The following is a 19,417-nucleotide window of genomic DNA, read 5'->3' as shown; positions in this document are numbered from 1 at the left end:
CGCTGTGAAATACTATGTGTTCTAAGACATTTCTTTCTAAATCGAGTAACGTTTCAATGGAAACGACAGAATTTTCTTTTGGGATACGACAATCTCATTTCCGATCCACTAATCCTTCTTTACTGCATCCCTCACTCCCACACATTGACGAATTCACACGGAAATTGCGTCGCTATGAAATACGAGTACTATGTGTTCTAAGACATTTCCTTCTAAATCGAGTAACGTTTATATGGAAACGACAGGAGTTTCTTTTGGGATACGACAATCTCATTTCCGACCCACTAATCCTTCTTTACTGCATCCCTCACTCCCAAACATTCACGAATTCACACGGAAATTCCGTCGCTATGAAATACGAGTACTATGTGTTCTAAGACATTTCCTTCTAAATCAAGTAAAGTTTCTATGGAAAAGACAGGATTTTCTTTTGGGATACGACAATCACATTTCCGATCCACTAATCCATCTTTACCCGCATCCCTCACTCCCAATCATTGACGAATTCACACGGAAATTGCGTCGCTGTGAAATACTATGTGTTCTAAGACATTTCTTTCTAAATCGAGTAACGTTTCAATGGAAACGACAGAATTTCCTTTTGGGATACGACAATCTCATTTCCGATCCACTAATCCTTCTTTACTGCATCCCTCACTCCCACACATTGACGAATTCACACGGAAATTGCGTCGCTATGAAATACGAGTACTATGTGTTCTAAGACATTTCGTTCTAAATCGAGTAACGTTTATATGGAAACGACAGGAGTTTCTTTTGGGATACGACAATCTCATTTCCGACCCACTAATCCTTCTTTACTGCATCCCTCACTCCCAAACATTCACGAATTCACACGGAAATTCCGTCGCTATGAAATACGAGTACTATGTGTTCTAAGACATTTCCTTCTAAATCGAGTAAAGTTTCTATGGAAACGACAGGATTTTCTTTTGGGATACGACAATCACATTTCCGATCCACTAATCCATCTTTACCCGCATCCCTCACTCCCAATCATTGACGAATTCACACGGAAATTGCGTCGCTGTGAAATACTATGTGTTCTAAGACATTTCTTTCTAAATCGAGTAACGTTTCAATGGAAACGACAGAATTTTCTTTTGGGATACGACAATCTCATTTCCGATCCACTAATCCTTCTTTACTGCATCCCTCACTCCCACACATTGACGAATTCACACGGAAATTGCGTCGCTATGAAATACGAGTACTATGTGTTCTAAGACATTTCCTTCTAAATCGAGTAACGTTTATATGGAAACGACAGGAGTTTCTTTTGGGATACGACAATCTCATTTCCGACCCACTAATCCTTCTTTACTGCATCCCTCACTCCCAAACATTCACGAATTCACACGGAAATTCCGTCGCTATGAAATACGAGTACTATGTGTTCTAAGACATTTCCTTCTAAATCGAGTAAAGTTTCTATGGAAACGACAGGATTTTCTTTTGGGATACGACAATCACATTTCCGATCCACTAATCCATCTTTACCCGCATCCCTCACTCCCAAACATTGACGAATTCACACGGAAATTGCGTCGCTGTGAAATAGTATGTGTTCTAAGACATTTCTTTCTAAATCGAGTAACGTTTCTATGGAAACGACAGAATTTTCTTTTGGAATACGACAATCTCATTTCCGATCCACTAATCCTTCTTTACTGCATCCCTCACTCCCACACATTCACGAATTCACACGGAAATTGCGTCGCTATGAAATACGAGTACTATGTGTTCTAAGACATTTCTTTCTATTTCGAGTAACGTTTCTATGGAAACGACAGGATTTTCTTTTGGGATACGACAATCACATTTCCGATCCACTAATCCTTCTTTACTGCATCCCTCACTCCCACACATTGACGAATTCACACGGAAATTGCGTCGCTATGAATTACTATGGGTTCTATGACTTCTCTATCTAAATCAAGTAACGTTTCTATGGAAACGACAGGACTTTTTTTTGGGATACGACAATCTCATTTCCGATCCACTAATCCTTCTTTACTGCATCCCTCACTCCCAAACATTGACGAATTCACACGGAAATTGCGTCGCTATGAAATACTATGTGTTCTAAGACATTTCCTTCTAAATCGAGTAACGTTACTATGGAAACGACAGGATTTTCTTTTGGGATACGACAATCTCATTTCAGATCCACTAATCCTTCTTTACTGCATCCCTCACTCCCACACATTGACGAATTCACACGGAAATTGCGTCGCTATGAAATAAGGGTACTATGTGTTTTAAGACATTTCCTTCTAAATCGAGTGACGTTTCTATGGAAACCACAGGATTTTCTTTTGGGATACGACAATCTCATTTCCGATCCACTAATCCTTCTTTACTGCATCCCTCACTCCCACACATTGACGAATTCACACGGAAATTCCGTCGCTATGAAATACGAGTACTATGTGTTCTAAGACATTTCCTTCTAAATCGAGTAACGTTTCTGTGGAAACGACAGGATTTTCTTTTGGGATACGACAATCACATTTCGATCCACTAATCCTTCTTTACTGCATCCCTCACTCCGAAACATTGACGAATTCACACGGAAATTCCGTCGCTATGAAATACGAGTACTATGTGTTCTAAGACATTTCCTTCTAAATCGAGTAACGTTTCTATTGAAACGACAGGATTTTATTTTGGGATACGACAATCACATTTCCGATCCACTAATCCATCTTTACTGCATCCCTCACTCCCAAACATTGACGAATTCACACGGAAATTGCGTCGCTATGAAATACTATGTGTTCTAAGACATTTCTTTCTAAATCGAGTAACGTTTCTATGGAAACGACAGAATTTTCTTTTGGGATACGACAATCTCATTTCCGATCCACTAATCCTTCTTTACTGCATCCCTCACTCCCACACATTGACGAATTCACACGGAAATTGCGTCGCTATGAAATACGAGTACTATGTGTTCTAAGACATTTCCTTCTAAATCGAGTAACGTTTCTATGGAAACGACGGGATTTTCTTTTGGGATACGACAATCTCATTTCCGATCCACTAATCCTTCTTTACTGCATCCCTCACTCCCAAACATTCACGAATTCACACGGAAATTCCGTCGCTATGAAATACGAGTACTATGTGTTCTAAGACATTTCCTTCTAAATCGAGTAAAGTTTCTATGGAAACGACAGGATTTTCTTTTGGGATACGACAATCACATTTCCGATCCACTAATCCATCTTTACCCGCATCCCTCACTCCCAATCATTGACGAATTCACACGGAAATTGCGTCGCTGTGAAATACTATGTGTTCTAAGACATTTCTTTCTAAATCGAGTAACGTTTCAATGGAAACGACAGAATTTTCTTTTGGGATACGACAATCTCATTTCCGATCCACTAATCCTTCTTTACTGCATCCCTCACTCCCACACATTGACGAATTCACACGGAAATTGCGTCGCTATGAAATACGAGTACTATGTGTTCTAAGACATTTCCTTCTAAATCGAGTAACGTTTATATGGAAACGACAGGAGTTTCTTTTGGGATACGACAATCTCATTTCCGACCCACTAATCCTTCTTTACTGCATCCCTCACTCCCAAACATTCACGAATTCACACGGAAATTCCGTCGCTATGAAATACGAGTACTATGTGTTCTAAGACATTTCCTTCTAAATCGAGTAAAGTTTCTATGGAAACGACAGGATTTTCTTTTGGGATACGACAATCACATTTCCGATCCACTAATCCATCTTTACCCGCATCCCTCACTCCCAAACATTGACGAATTCACACGGAAATTGCGTCGCTGTGAAATAGTATGTGTTCTAAGACATTTCTTTCTAAATCGAGTAACGTTTCTATGGAAACGACAGAATTTTCTTTTGGAATACGACAATCTCATTTCCGATCCACTAATCCTTCTTTACTGCATCCCTCACTCCCACACATTCACGAATTCACACGGAAATTGCGTCGCTATGAAATACGAGTACTATGTGTTCTAAGACATTTCTTTCTATTTCGAGTAACGTTTCTATGGAAACGACAGGATTTTCTTTTGGGATACGACAATCACATTTCCGATCCACTAATCCTTCTTTACTGCATCCCTCACTCCCACACATTGACGAATTCACACGGAAATTGCGTCGCTATGAATTACTATGGGTTCTATGACTTCTCTATCTAAATCAAGTAACGTTTCTATGGAAACGACAGGACTTTTTTTTGGGATACGACAATCTCATTTCCGATCCACTAATCCTTCTTTACTGCATCCCTCACTCCCAAACATTGACGAATTCACACGGAAATTGCGTCGCTATGAAATACTATGTGTTCTAAGACATTTCCTTCTAAATCGAGTAACGTTACTATGGAAACGACAGGATTTTCTTTTGGGATACGACAATCTCATTTCAGATCCACTAATCCTTCTTTACTGCATCCCTCACTCCCACACATTGACGAATTCACACGGAAATTGCGTCGCTATGAAATAAGGGTACTATGTGTTTTAAGACATTTCCTTCTAAATCGAGTAACGTTTCTATGGAAACCACAGGATTTTCTTTTGGGATACGACAATCTCATTTCCGATCCACTAATCCTTCTTTACTGCATCCCTCACTCCCACACATTGACGAATTCACACGGAAATTCCGTCGCTATGAAATACGAGTACTATGTGTTCTAAGACATTTCCTTCTAAATCGAGTAACGTTTCTGTGGAAACGACAGGATTTTCTTTTGGGATACGACAATCACATTTCGATCCACTAATCCTTCTTTACTGCATCCCTCACTCCGAAACATTGACGAATTCACACGGAAATTCCGTCGCTATGAAATACGAGTACTATGTGTTCTAAGACATTTCCTTCTAAATCGAGTAACGTTTCTATTGAAACGACAGGATTTTATTTTGGGATACGACAATCACATTTCCGATCCACTAATCCATCTTTACTGCATCCCTCACTCCCAAACATTGACGAATTCACACGGAAATTGCGTCGCTATGAAATACTATGTGTTCTAAGACATTTCTTTCTAAATCGAGTAACGTTTCTATGGAAACGACAGAATTTTCTTTTGGGATACGACAATCTCATTTCCGATCCACTAATCCTTCTTTACTGCATCCCTCACTCCCACACATTGACGAATTCACACGGAAATTGCGTCGCTATGAAATACGAGTACTATGTGTTCTAAGACATTTCCTTCTAAATCGAGTAACGTTTCTATGGAAACGACGGGATTTTCTTTTGGGATACGACAATCTCATTTCCGATCCACTAATCCTTCTTTACTGCATCCCTCACTCCCAAACATTCACGAATTCACACGGAAATTCCGTCGCTATGAAATACGAGTACTATGTGTTCTAAGACATTTCCTTCTAAATCGAGTAACGTTTCTATGGAAACGACAGGATTTTCTTTTGGGATACGACAATCACATTTCCGATCCACTAATCCATCTTTACCCGCATCCCTCAATCCCAAACATTGAAGAATTCACACGGAAATTGCGTCGCTATGAAATACTATGTGTTCTAAGACATTTCTTTCTAAATCGAGTAACGTTTCTATGGAAACGACAGAATTTTCTTTTGGGATACGACAATCTCATTTCCGATCCACTAATCCTTCTTTACTGCATCCCTCACTCCCACACATTGACGAATTCACACGGAAATTGCGTCGCTATGAAATACGAGTACTATGTGTTCTAAGACATTTCCTTCTAAATCGAGTAACGTTTCTCTGGAAACGACAGGATTTTCTTTTGGGATACGACAATCTCTTTTCCGATCCACTAATCCTTCTTTACTGCATCCCTCACTCCCAAACATTGACGAATTCACACGGAAATTCCGTCGCTATGAAATACGAGTACTATGTGTTCTAAGACATTTCCTTCTAAATCGAGTAACGTTTCTATGGAAACGACAGGATTTTCTTTTGGGATACGACAATCTCATTTCCGATCCACTAATCCTTCTTTACTGCATCCCTCACTCCCAAACATTGACGAATTCACACGGAAATTCCGTCGCTATGAAATACGAGTACTATGTGTTCTAAGACATTTCCTTCTAAATCGAGTAACGTTTCTATGGAAACGACAGGATTTTCTTTTGGGATACGACAATCACATTTCCGATCCACTAATCCATCTTTACCCGCATCCCTCACTCCCAATCATTGACGAATTCACACGGAAATTGCGTCGCTATGAAATACTATGTGTTCTAAGACATTTCTTTCTAAATCGAGTAACGTTTCAATGGAAACGACAGAATTTTCCTTTTGCGATACGACAATCTCATTTCTGATCCACTAATCCTTCTTTACTGCATCCCTCACTCCCACACATTGACGAATTCACACGGAAATTCCGTCGCTATGAAATACGAGTACTATGTGTTCTAAGACATGTCCTTCTAAATCGAGTAACGTTTATATGGAAACGACAGGAGTTTCTTTTGGGATACGACAATCTCATTTCCGACCCACTAATCCTTCTTTACTGCATCCCTCACTCCCAAACATTGACGAATTCACACGGAAATTCCGTCGCTATGAGATACGAGTACTATGTGTTCTAAGACATTTCCTTCTAAATCGAGTAACGTTTCTATGGAAACGACAGGATTTTCTTTTGGGATACGACAATCACATTTCCGATCAACTAATCCATCTTTACCCGCATCCCTCACTCCCAAACATTGATGAATTCACACGGAAATTGCGTCGCTATGAAATACTATGTGTTATAAGACATTTCTTTCTAAATCGAGTAACGTTTCTATGAAAACGACAGAATTCTCTTTTGGAATACGACAATCTCATTTCCGATCCACTAATCCTTCTTTACTGCATCCCTCACTCCCACACATTGACGAATTCACACGGAAATTGCGTCGCTATGAAATACGGGTACTATGTGTTCTAAGACATTTCCTTCTAAATCGAGTAACGTTTCTATGGAGACGACAGGATTTTCTTTTGGGATACGACAATCACATTTCCGATCCACTAATCCTTCTTTACTGCATCCCTCACTCCCACACATTGACGAATTCACACGGAAATTGCGTCGCAATGAAATACTATGTGTTCTATGACTTCTCCATCTAAATCAAGTAACGTTTCTATGGAAACGACAGGACTTTTTTTTGGGATACGACAATCTCATTTCCGATCCACTAATCCTTCTTTACTGCATCCCTCACTCCCAAACATTGACGAATTCACACGGAAATTGCGTCGCTATGAAATACTATGTGTTCTAAGACATTTCCTTCTAAATCGAGTAACGTTTCTATGGAAACGACAGGATTTTCTTTTGGGATACGACAATCTCATTTCAGATCCACTAATCCTTCTTTACTGCATCCCTCACTCCCACACATTGACGAATTCACACGGAAATTGCGTCGCTATGAAATACTATGTGTTCTAAGACATTTCTTTCTAAATCGAGTAACGTTTCTATGGAAACGACAGAATTTTCTTTTGGGATACGACAATCTCATTTCCGATCCACTAATCCTTCTTTACTGCATCCCTCACTCCCACACATTGACGAATTCACACGGAAATTGCGTCGCTATGAAATACGAGTACTATGTGTTCTAAGACATTTCCTTCTAAATCGAGTAACGTTTCTATGGAAACGACAGGATTTTCTTTTGGGATACGACAATCACATTTCCGATCCACTAATCCTTCTTTACTGCATCCCTCACTCCCACACATTGATGAATTCACACGGAAATTGCGTCGCAATGAAATACTATGGGTTCTATGACTTCTCTATCTAAATCAAGTAACGTTTCTATGGAAACGACAGGACTTTTTTTTGGGATACGACAATCTCATTTCCGATCCACTAATCCTTCTTTACTGCATCCCTCACTCCCAAACATTGACGAATTCACACGGAAATTGCGTCGCTATGAAATACTATGTGTTCTAAGACATTTCCTTCTAAATCGAGTAACGTTTCTATGGAAACGACAGGATTTTCTTTTAGGTTACGACAATCTCATTTCAGATCCACTAATCCTTCTTTACTGCATCCCTCACTCCCACACATTGACGAATTCACACGGAAATTGCGTCGCTATGAAATACGAGTACTATGTGTTCTAAGACATTTCCTTCTAAATCGAGTATCGTTTCTATGGAAACGACAGGATTTTCTTTTGGGATACGACAATCTCATTTCCGATCCACTAATCCTTCTTTACTGCATCCCTCACTCCCAAACATTGACGAATTCACACGGAAATTCCGTCGCTATGAAATACGAGTACTATGTGTTCTAAGACATTTCCTTCTAAATCGAGTAACGTCTCTATGGAAACGACAGGATTTTCTTTTGGGATACGACAATCTCATTTCCGATCCACTAATCCTTCTTTACTGCATCCCTCACTCCCACACATTGACGAATTCACACGGAAATTGCGTCGCTATGAAATACGAGTACTATGTGTTCTAAGACATTTCCTTCTAAATCGAGTAACGTTTCTATGGAAACGACGGGATTTTCTTTTGGGATACGACAATCTCATTTCCGATCCACTAATCCTTCTTTACTGCATCCCTCACTCCCAAACATTCACGAATTCACACGGAAATTCCGTCGCTATGAAATACGAGTACTATGTGTTCTAAGACATTTCCTTCTAAATCGAGTAACGTTTCTATGGAAACGACAGGATTTTCTTTTGGGATACGACAATCACATTTCCGATCCACTAATCCATCTTTACCCGCATCCCTCAATCCCAAACATTGAAGAATTCACACGGAAATTGCGTCGCTATGAAATACTATGTGTTCTAAGACATTTCTTTCTAAATCGAGTAACGTTTCTATGGAAACGACAGAATTTTCTTTTGGGATACGACAATCTCATTTCCGATCAACTAATCCTTCTTTACTGCATCCCTCACTCCCACACATTGACGAATTCACACGGAAATTGCGTCGCTATGAAATACGAGTACTATGTGTTCTAAGACATTTCCTTCTAAATCGAGTAACGTTTCTCTGGAAACGACAGGATTTTCTTTTGGGATACGACAATCTCTTTTCCGATCCACTAATCCTTCTTTACTGCATCCCTCACTCCCAAACATTGACGAATTCACACGGAAATTCCGTCGCTATGAAATACGAGTACTATGTGTTCTAAGACATTTCCTTCTAAATCGAGTAACGTTTCTATGGAAACGACAGGATTTTCTTTTGGGATACGACAATCTCATTTCCGATCCACTAATCCTTCTTTACTGCATCCCTCACTCCCAAACATTGACGAATTCACACGGAAATTCCGTCGCTATGAAATACGAGTACTATGTGTTCTAAGACATTTCCTTCTAAATCGAGTAACGTTTCTATGGAAACGACAGGATTTTCTTTTGGGATACGACAATCACATTTCCGATCCACTAATCCATCTTTACCCGCATCCCTCACTCCCAATCATTGACGAATTCACACGGAAATTGCGTCGCTATGAAATACTATGTGTTCTAAGACATTTCTTTCTAAATCGAGTAACGTTTCAATGGAAACGACAGAATTTTCCTTTTGCGATACGACAATCTCATTTCTGATCCACTAATCCTTCTTTACTGCATCCCTCACTCCCACACATTGACGAATTCACACGGAAATTCCGTCGCTATGAAATACGAGTACTATGTGTTCTAAGACATGTCCTTCTAAATCGAGTAACGTTTATATGGAAACGACAGGAGTTTCTTTTGGGATACGACAATCTCATTTCCGACCCACTAATCCTTCTTTACTGCATCCCTCACTCCCAAACATTGACGAATTCACACGGAAATTCCGTCGCTATGAGATACGAGTACTATGTGTTCTAAGACATTTCCTTCTAAATCGAGTAACGTTTCTATGGAAACGACAGGATTTTCTTTTGGGATACGACAATCACATTTCCGATCAACTAATCCATCTTTACCCGCATCCCTCACTCCCAAACATTGATGAATTCACACGGAAATTGCGTCGCTATGAAATACTATGTGTTATAAGACATTTCTTTCTAAATCGAGTAACGTTTCTATGAAAACGACAGAATTCTCTTTTGGAATACGACAATCTCATTTCCGATCCACTAATCCTTCTTTACTGCATCCCTCACTCCCACACATTGACGAATTCACACGGAAATTGCGTCGCTATGAAATACGGGTACTATGTGTTCTAAGACATTTCCTTCTAAATCGAGTAACGTTTCTATGGAAACGACAGGATTTTCTTTTGGGATACGACAATCACATTTCCGATCCACTAATCCTTCTTTACTGCATCCCTCACTCCCACACATTGACGAATTCACACGGAAATTGCGTCGCAATGAAATACTATGTGTTCTATGACTTCTCCATCTAAATCAAGTAACGTTTCTATGGAAACGACAGGACTTTTTTTTGGGATACGACAATCTCATTTCCGATCCACTAATCCTTCTTTACTGCATCCCTCACTCCCAAACATTGACGAATTCACACGGAAATTGCGTCGCTATGAAATACTATGTGTTCTAAGACATTTCCTTCTAAATCGAGTAACGTTTCTATGGAAACGACAGGATTTTCTTTTGGGATACGACAATCTCATTTCAGATCCACTAATCCTTCTTTACTGCATCCCTCACTCCCACACATTGACGAATTCACACGGAAATTGCGTCGCTATGAAATACTATGTGTTCTAAGACATTTCTTTCTAAATCGAGTAACGTTTCTATGGAAACGACAGAATTTTCTTTTGGGATACGACAATCTCATTTCCGATCCACTAATCCTTCTTTACTGCATCCCTCACTCCCACACATTGACGAATTCACACGGAAATTGCGTCGCTATGAAATACGAGTACTATGTGTTCTAAGACATTTCCTTCTAAATCGAGTAACGTTTCTATGGAAACGACAGGATTTTCTTTTGGGATACGACAATCACATTTCCGATCCACTAATCCTTCTTTACTGCATCCCTCACTCCCACACATTGATGAATTCACACGGAAATTGCGTCGCAATGAAATACTATGGGTTCTATGACTTCTCTATCTAAATCAAGTAACGTTTCTATGGAAACGACAGGACTTTTTTTTGGGATACGACAATCTCATTTCCGATCCACTAATCCTTCTTTACTGCATCCCTCACTCCCAAACACTGACGAATTCACACGGAAATTGCGTCGCTATGAAATACTATGTGTTCTAAGACATTTCCTTCTAAATCGAGTAACGTTTCTATGGAAACGACAGGATTTTCTTTTAGGTTACGACAATCTCATTTCAGATCCACTAATCCTTCTTTACTGCATCCCTCACTCCCACACATTGACGAATTCACACGGAAATTGCGTCGCTATGAAATACGAGTACTATGTGTTCTAAGACATTTCCTTCTAAATCGAGTATCGTTTCTATGGAAACGACAGGATTTTCTTTTGGGATACGACAATCTCATTTCCGATCCACTAATCCTTCTTTACTGCATCCCTCACTCCCAAACATTGACGAATTCACACGGAAATTCCGTCGCTATGAAATACGAGTACTATGTGTTCTAAGACATTTCCTTCTAAATCGAGTAACGTCTCTATGGAAACGACAGGATTTTCTTTTGGGATACGACAATCTCATTTCCGATCCACTAATCCTTCTTTACTGCATCCCTCACTCCCAAACATTGACGAATTCACACGGAAATTCCGTCGCTATGAAATACGAGTACTATGTGTTCTAAGACATTTCCTTCTAAATCGAGTAACGTTTCTATGGAAACGACAGGATTTTCTTTTGGGATACGACAATCACATTTCCGATCCACTAATCCATCTTTACCCGCATCCCTCACTCCCAAACATTGACGAATTCACACGGAAATTGCGTCGCTATGAAATACTATGTGTTCTAAGACATTTCTTTCTAAATCGAGTAACGTTTCTATGGAAACGACAGAATTTTGTATTGGGATACGACAATCTCATTTCCGATCCACTAATCCTTCTTTACTGCATCCCTCACTCCCACACATTGACGAATTCACACGGAAATTGCGTCGCTATGAAATACGAGTACTATGTGTTCTAAGACATTTCCTTCTAAATCGAGTAACGTTTCTATGGAAACGACAGGATTTTCTTTTGGGATACGACAATCACATTTCCGATCCACTAACCCATCTTTACCCGCATCCCTCACTCCCAAACATTGACGAATTCACACGGAAATTGCGTCGCTGTGAAATAGTATGTGTTCTAAGACATTTCTTTCTAAATCGAGTAACGTTTCTATGGAAACGACAGAATTTTCTTTTGGAATACGACAATCTCATTTCCGATCCACTAATCCTTCTTTACTGCATCCCTCACTCCCACACATTCACGAATTCACACGGAAATTGCGTCGCTATGAAATACGAGTACTATGTGTTCTAAGACATTTCTTTCTATATCGAGTAACGTTTCTATGGAAACGACAGGATTTTCTTTTGGGATACGACAATCACATTTCCGATCCACTAATCCTTCTTTACTGCATCCCTCACTCCCACACATTGACGAATTCACACGGAAATTGCGTCGCTATGAATTACTATGGGTTCTATGACTTCTCTATCTAAATCAAGTAACGTTTCTATGGAAACGACAGGACTTTTTTTTGGGATACGACAATCTCATTTCCGATCCACTAATCCTTCTTTACTGCATCCCTCACTCCCAAACATTGACGAATTCACACGGAAATTGCGTCGCTATGAAATACTATGTGTTCTAAGACATTTCCTTCTAAATCGAGTAACGTTTCTATGGAAACGACAGGATTTTCTTTTGGGATACGACAATCTCATTTCAGATCCACTAATCCTTCTTTACTGCATCCCTCACTCCCACACATTGACGAATTCACACGGAAATTGCGTCGCTATGAAATAAGAGTACTATGTGTTCTAAGACATTTCCTTCTAAATCGAGTAACGTTTCTATGGAAACCACAGGATTTTCTTTTGGGATACGACAATCTCATTTCCGATCCACTAATCCTACTTTACTGCATCCCTCACTCCCACACATTGACGAATTCACACGGAAATTCCGTCGCTATGAAATACGAGTACTATGTGTTCTAAGACATTTCCTTCTAAATCGAGCAACGTTTCTGTGGAAACGACAGGATTTTCTTTTGGGATACGGCAATCACATTTCGATCCACTAATCCTTCTTTACTGCATCCCTCACTCCGAAACATTGACGAATTCACACGGAAATTCCGTCGCTATGAAATACGAGTACTATGTGTTCTAAGACATTTCCTTCTAAATCGAGTAACGTTTCTATGGAAACGACAAGATTTTCTTTTGGGATACGACAATCACATTTCCGATCCACTAATCCATCTTTACTGCATCCCTCACTCCCAAACATTGACGAATTCACACGGAAATTGCGTCGCTATGAAATACTATGTGTTCTAAGACATTTCTTTCTAAATCGAGTAACGTTTCTATGGAAACGACAGAATTTTCTTTTGGGATACGACAATCTCATTTCCGATCCACTAATCCTTCTTTACTGCATCCCTCACTCCCACGCATTGACGAATTCACACGGAAATTGCGTCGCTATGAAATACGAGTACTATGTGTTCTAAGACATTTCCTTCTAAATCGAGTAACGTTTCTATGGAAACGACAGGATTTTCTTTTGGGATACGACAATCTCATTTCCGATCCACTAATCCTTCTTTACTGCATCCCTCACTCCCAAACATTCACGAATTCACACGGAAATTCAATCGCTATGAAATACGAGTACTATGTGTTCTAAGACATTTCCTTCTAAATCGATTAACGTTTCTATGGAAACGACAGGATTTTCTTTTGGGATACGACAATCACATTTCCGATCCACTAATCCATCTTTACCCGCATCCCTCACTCCCAAACATTGACGAATTCACAGGGAAATTGCGTCGCTATGAAATACTATGTGTTCTAAGACATTTCTTTCTAAATCGAGTAACGTTTCTATGGAAACGACAGAATTTTCTTTTGGGATACGTCAATCTCATTTCCGATCCACTAATCCTTCTTTACTGCATCCCTCACTCCCACACATTGACGAATTCACACGGAAATTGCGTCGCTATGAAATACGAGTACTATGTGTTCTAAGACATTTCCTTCTAAATCGAGTAACGTTTCTATGGAAACGACAGGATTTTCTTTTGGGATACGACAATCTCATTTCCGATCCACTAATCCTTCTTTACTGCATCCCTCACTCCCAAACATTGACGAATTCACACGGAAATTCCGTCGCTATGAAATACGAGTACTATGTGTTCTAAGACATTTCCTTCTAAATCGAGTAACGTTTCTATGGAAACGACAGGATTTTCTTTTGGGATACGACAATCTTATTTCCGATCCACTAATCCTTCTTTACTGCATCCCTCACTCCCACACATTGACGAATTCACACGGAAATTCCGTCGCTATGAAATACGAGTACTATGTGTTCTAAGACATTTCCTTCTAAATCGAGTAACGTTTCTATGGAAACGACAGGATTTTCTTGTGGGATACGACAATCACATTTCCGATCCACTAATCCATCTTTACCCGCATCCCTCACTCCCAATCATTGACGAATTCACACGGAAATTGCGTCGCTATGAAATACTATGTGTTCTAAGACATTTCTTTCTAAATCGAGTAACGTTTCAATGGAAACGACAGAATTTTCTTTTGGGATACGACAATCTCATTTCCGATCCACTAATCCTTCTTTACTGCATCCCTCACTCCCACACATTGACGAATTCACACGGAAATTGCGTCGCTATGAAATACGAGTACTATGTGTTCTAAGACATTTCCTTCTAAATCGAGTAACGTTTATATGGAAACGACAGGAGTTTCTTTTGGGATACGACAATCTCATTTCCGACCCACTAATCCTTCTTTACTGCATCCCTCACTCCCAAACATTCACGAATTCACACGGAAATTCCGTCGCTATGAAATACGAGTACTATGTGTTCTAAGACATTTCCTTCTAAATCGAGTAACGTTTCTATGGAAACGACAGGATTTTCTTTTGGGATACGACAATCACATTTCCGATCCACTAATCCATCTTTACCCGCATCCCTCACTCCCAAACATTGATGAATTCACACGGAAATTGCGTCGCTATGAAATACGAGTACTATGTGTTCTAAGACATTTCCTTCTAAATCGAGTAACGTTTCTATGGAAACGACAGGATTTTCTTTTGGGATACGACCATCACATTTCCGATCCACTAATCCTTCTTTACTGCATCCCTCACTCCCAAACATTGACGAATTCACACGTAAATTCCGTCGCTATGAAATACGAGTACTATGTGTTCTAAGACATTTCCTTCTAAATCGAGTAACGTTTCTATGGAAACGACAGGATTTTCTTTTGGGATACGACAATCTCATTTCAGATCCACTAATCCTTCTTTACTGCATCCCTCACTCCCACACATTGACGAATTCACACGGAAATTGCGTCGCTATGAAATACGAGTACTATGTGTTCTAAGACATTTCCTTCTAAATCGAGTAACGTTTCTATGGAAACCACAGGATTTTCTTTTGGGATACGACACTCTCATTTCCGATCCACTAATCCTTCTTTACTGCATCCCTCACTCCCACACATTGACGAATTCACAAGGAAATTCCGTCGCTATGAAATACGAGTACTATGTGTTCTAAGACATTTCCTTCTAAATCGAGTAACGTTTCTATGGAAACGACAGGATTTTCTTTTGGGATACGACAATCACATTTCCGAATCACTAATCCTTCTTTACTGCATCCCTCACTCCCAAACATTGACGAATTCACACGTAAATTCCGTCGCTATGAAATACGAGTACTATGTGTTCTAAGACATTTCCTTCTAAATCGAGTAACGTTTCTATGGAAACGACAGGATTTTCTTTTCGGATACGACTATCACATTTCTGATCCACTAATCCATCTTTACCCGCATCCCTCACTCCCAAACATTGACGAATTGACACGGATATTGCGTCGCTATGAAATACTATGTGTTCTAAGACATTTCTTTCTATATCGAGTAACGTTTCTATGGAAACGACAGAATTTTCTTTTGGGATACGACAATCTCATTTCCGATCCATTAATCCTTCTTTACTGCATCCCTCACTCCCACACATTGACGAATTCACACGGAAATTGCGTCGCTATGAAATACGAGTACTATGTGTTCTAAGACATTTCCTTCTAAATCGAGTAACGTTTCTATGGAAACGACAGGATTTTCTTTTGGGATACGACAATCTCATTTCCGATCCACTAATCCTTCTTTACTGCATCCCTCACTCCCAAACATTGACGAATTCACACGGAAATTGCGTCGCTATGAAATACTATGTGTTCTAAGACATTTCCTTCTAAATCGAGTAACGTTTCTATGGAAACGACAGGATTATCTTTTGGGATACGACAATCTCATTTCAGATCCACTAATCCTTCTTTACTGCATCCCTCACTCTTACACATTAACGAATTCACACGGAAATTGCGTCGCTATGAGATACTATGTGTTCTAAGACATTTCCTTCTAAATCGAGTAACGTTTCTATGGAAACGACAGGATTTTCTTTTGGGATACGACAATCTCATTTCAGATCCACTAATCCTTCTTTACTGCATCCCTCACTCCCAAACATTGACGAATTCACCCGGAAATTGCGTCGCTATGAAATACTATGTGTTCTAAGACATTTCCTTCTTAATCGAGTAACGTTTCTATGGAAACGAAAGGATTTTCTTTTGGGATACGACAATCACATTTCCGATCCACTAATCCTTCTTTACTGCATCCCTCACTCCCAAACATTGACGAATTCACACGTAAATTCCGTCGCTATGAAATACGTGTACTATGTGTTCTAAGACATTTCCTTCTAAATCGAGTAACGTTTCTATGGAAACGACAGGATTTTCTTTTGGGATACGACAATCACATTTCCGATCCACTAATCCTTCTTTACTGCATCCCTCACTCCCAAACATTGACGAATTCAAACGGAAATTGCGTCGCTATGAAATACTATGTGTTCTAAGACATTTCTTTCTATATCGAGTAACGTTTCTATGGAAACGACAGAATTTTCTTTTGGGATACGACAATCTCATTTATGATCCACTAATCCTTCTTTACTGCATCCCTCACTCCCAAACATTGACGAATTCACACGGAAATTGCGTCGCTATGAAATACTATATGTTCTAAGACATTTCCTTCTAAATCGAGTAACGTTTCTATGGAAGCGACAGGATTTTCTTTTGGGATACGACAATCACATTTCCGATCCACTAATCCTTCTTTACTGCATCCCTCACTCCCAAACATTGACGAATTCACACGGAAAATGCGTCGCTATTAATTACTATGGGTTCTATGACTTCCCCTTCTAAATCGAGTAACGTTTCTATGGAATCGACAGCGTTTTCTTTTGGGATACGACAATCTCATTTCCGATCCACTAATCCTACTTTACTGCATCCCTCACTCCCACACATTGACGAATTCACACGGAAATTCCGTCGCTATGAAATACGAGTACTATGTGTTCTAAGACATTTCCTTCTGAATCGAGTAACGTTTCTATGGAAACGACAGGATTTTCTTTTGGGATACGACAATCACATTTCCGATCTACTAATCCTTCTTTACTGCATCCCTCACTCCCACACATTCACGAATTCACACGGAAATTGCGTCGCTATGAAATACGAGTACTATGTGTTCTAAGACATTTCCTTCTAAATCGAGTAACGTTTCTATGGAAACCACAGGATTTTCTTTTGGGATACGACAATCTCATTTCCGATCCACTAATCCTTCTTTACTGCATCCCTCACTCCCACACATTGACGAATTCACACGGAAATTCCGTCGCTATGAAATACGAGTACTATGTTTTCTAAGACATTTCCTTCTAAATCGAGTAACGTTTCTATGGAAACGACAGGATTTTCTTTTGGGATACGACAATCACATTTCCGATCCACTAATCCTTCTTTACTGCATCCCTCACTCCCAAACATTGACGAATTCACACGTAAATTCCGTCGCTATGACATACGAGTACTATGTGTTCTAAGACATTTCCTTCTAAATCGAGTAACGTTTCTATGGAAACGACAGGATTTTCTTTTGGGATACGACAATCACATTTCCGATCCACTAATCCATCTTTATCCGCATCCCTCACTCCCAAACATTGACGAATTCACACGGAAATTGTGTCGCTATGAAATACTATGTGTTCTAAGACATTTCTTTCTATATCGAGTAACGTTTCTATGAAAACGACAGAATTTTCTTTTGGGATACGACAATCTCATTTCCGATCCACTAATCCTTCTTTACTGCATCCCTCACTCCCACACATTGACGAATTCACACGGAAATTGCGTCGCTATGAAATACGAGTACTATGAGTTCTAAGACATTTCCTTCTAAATCGAGTAACGTTTCTATGGAAACGACAGGATTTTCTTTTGGGATACGACAATCTCATTTCCGATCCACTAATCCTTCTTTACTGCATTCCTCACTCCCAAACATTGACGAATTCACACGGAAATTCCGTCGCTATGAAATACGAGTACTATGTGTTCTAACACATTTCCTTCTAAATCGAGTAACGTTTCTATGGAAACGACAGGATTTTCTTTTGGGATACGACAATCACATTTCCGATCCACTAATCCATCTTTACCCGCATCCCTCACTCCCAAACATTGACGAATTCACACGGAAATTGCGTCACTATGAAATACTATGTGTTCTAAGACATTTCTTTCTAAATCGAGTAACGTTTCTATGGAAACGACAGGATTTTCTTTTGGGATACGACAATCACATTTCCGATCCACTAATCCATCTTTATCCGCATCCCTAACTCCCAAACATTGACGAATTCACACGGAAATTGTGTCGCTATGAAATACTATGTGTTCTAAGACATTTCTTTCTATATCGAGTAACGTTTCTATGGAAACGACAGAATTTTCTTTTGGGATACGACAATCTCATTTCCGATCCACTAATCCTTCTTTACTGCATCCCTCACTCCCACACATTGACGAATTCACACGGAAATTGCGTCGCTATGAAATACGAGTACTATGTGTTCTAAGACTTTTCCTTCTAAATCGAGTAACGTTTCTATAGAAACGACAGGATTTTCTTTTGGGATACGACAATCTCATTTCCGATCCACTAATCCTTCTTTACTGC

This window comes from Schistocerca americana, chromosome 5, assembly GCF_021461395.2.
Source record: "Schistocerca americana isolate TAMUIC-IGC-003095 chromosome 5, iqSchAmer2.1, whole genome shotgun sequence".
Classification (NCBI taxonomy): Eukaryota; Metazoa; Arthropoda; class Insecta; order Orthoptera; family Acrididae; genus Schistocerca; species Schistocerca americana.
Note: the sequence above shows the minus strand (reverse complement) of the source record.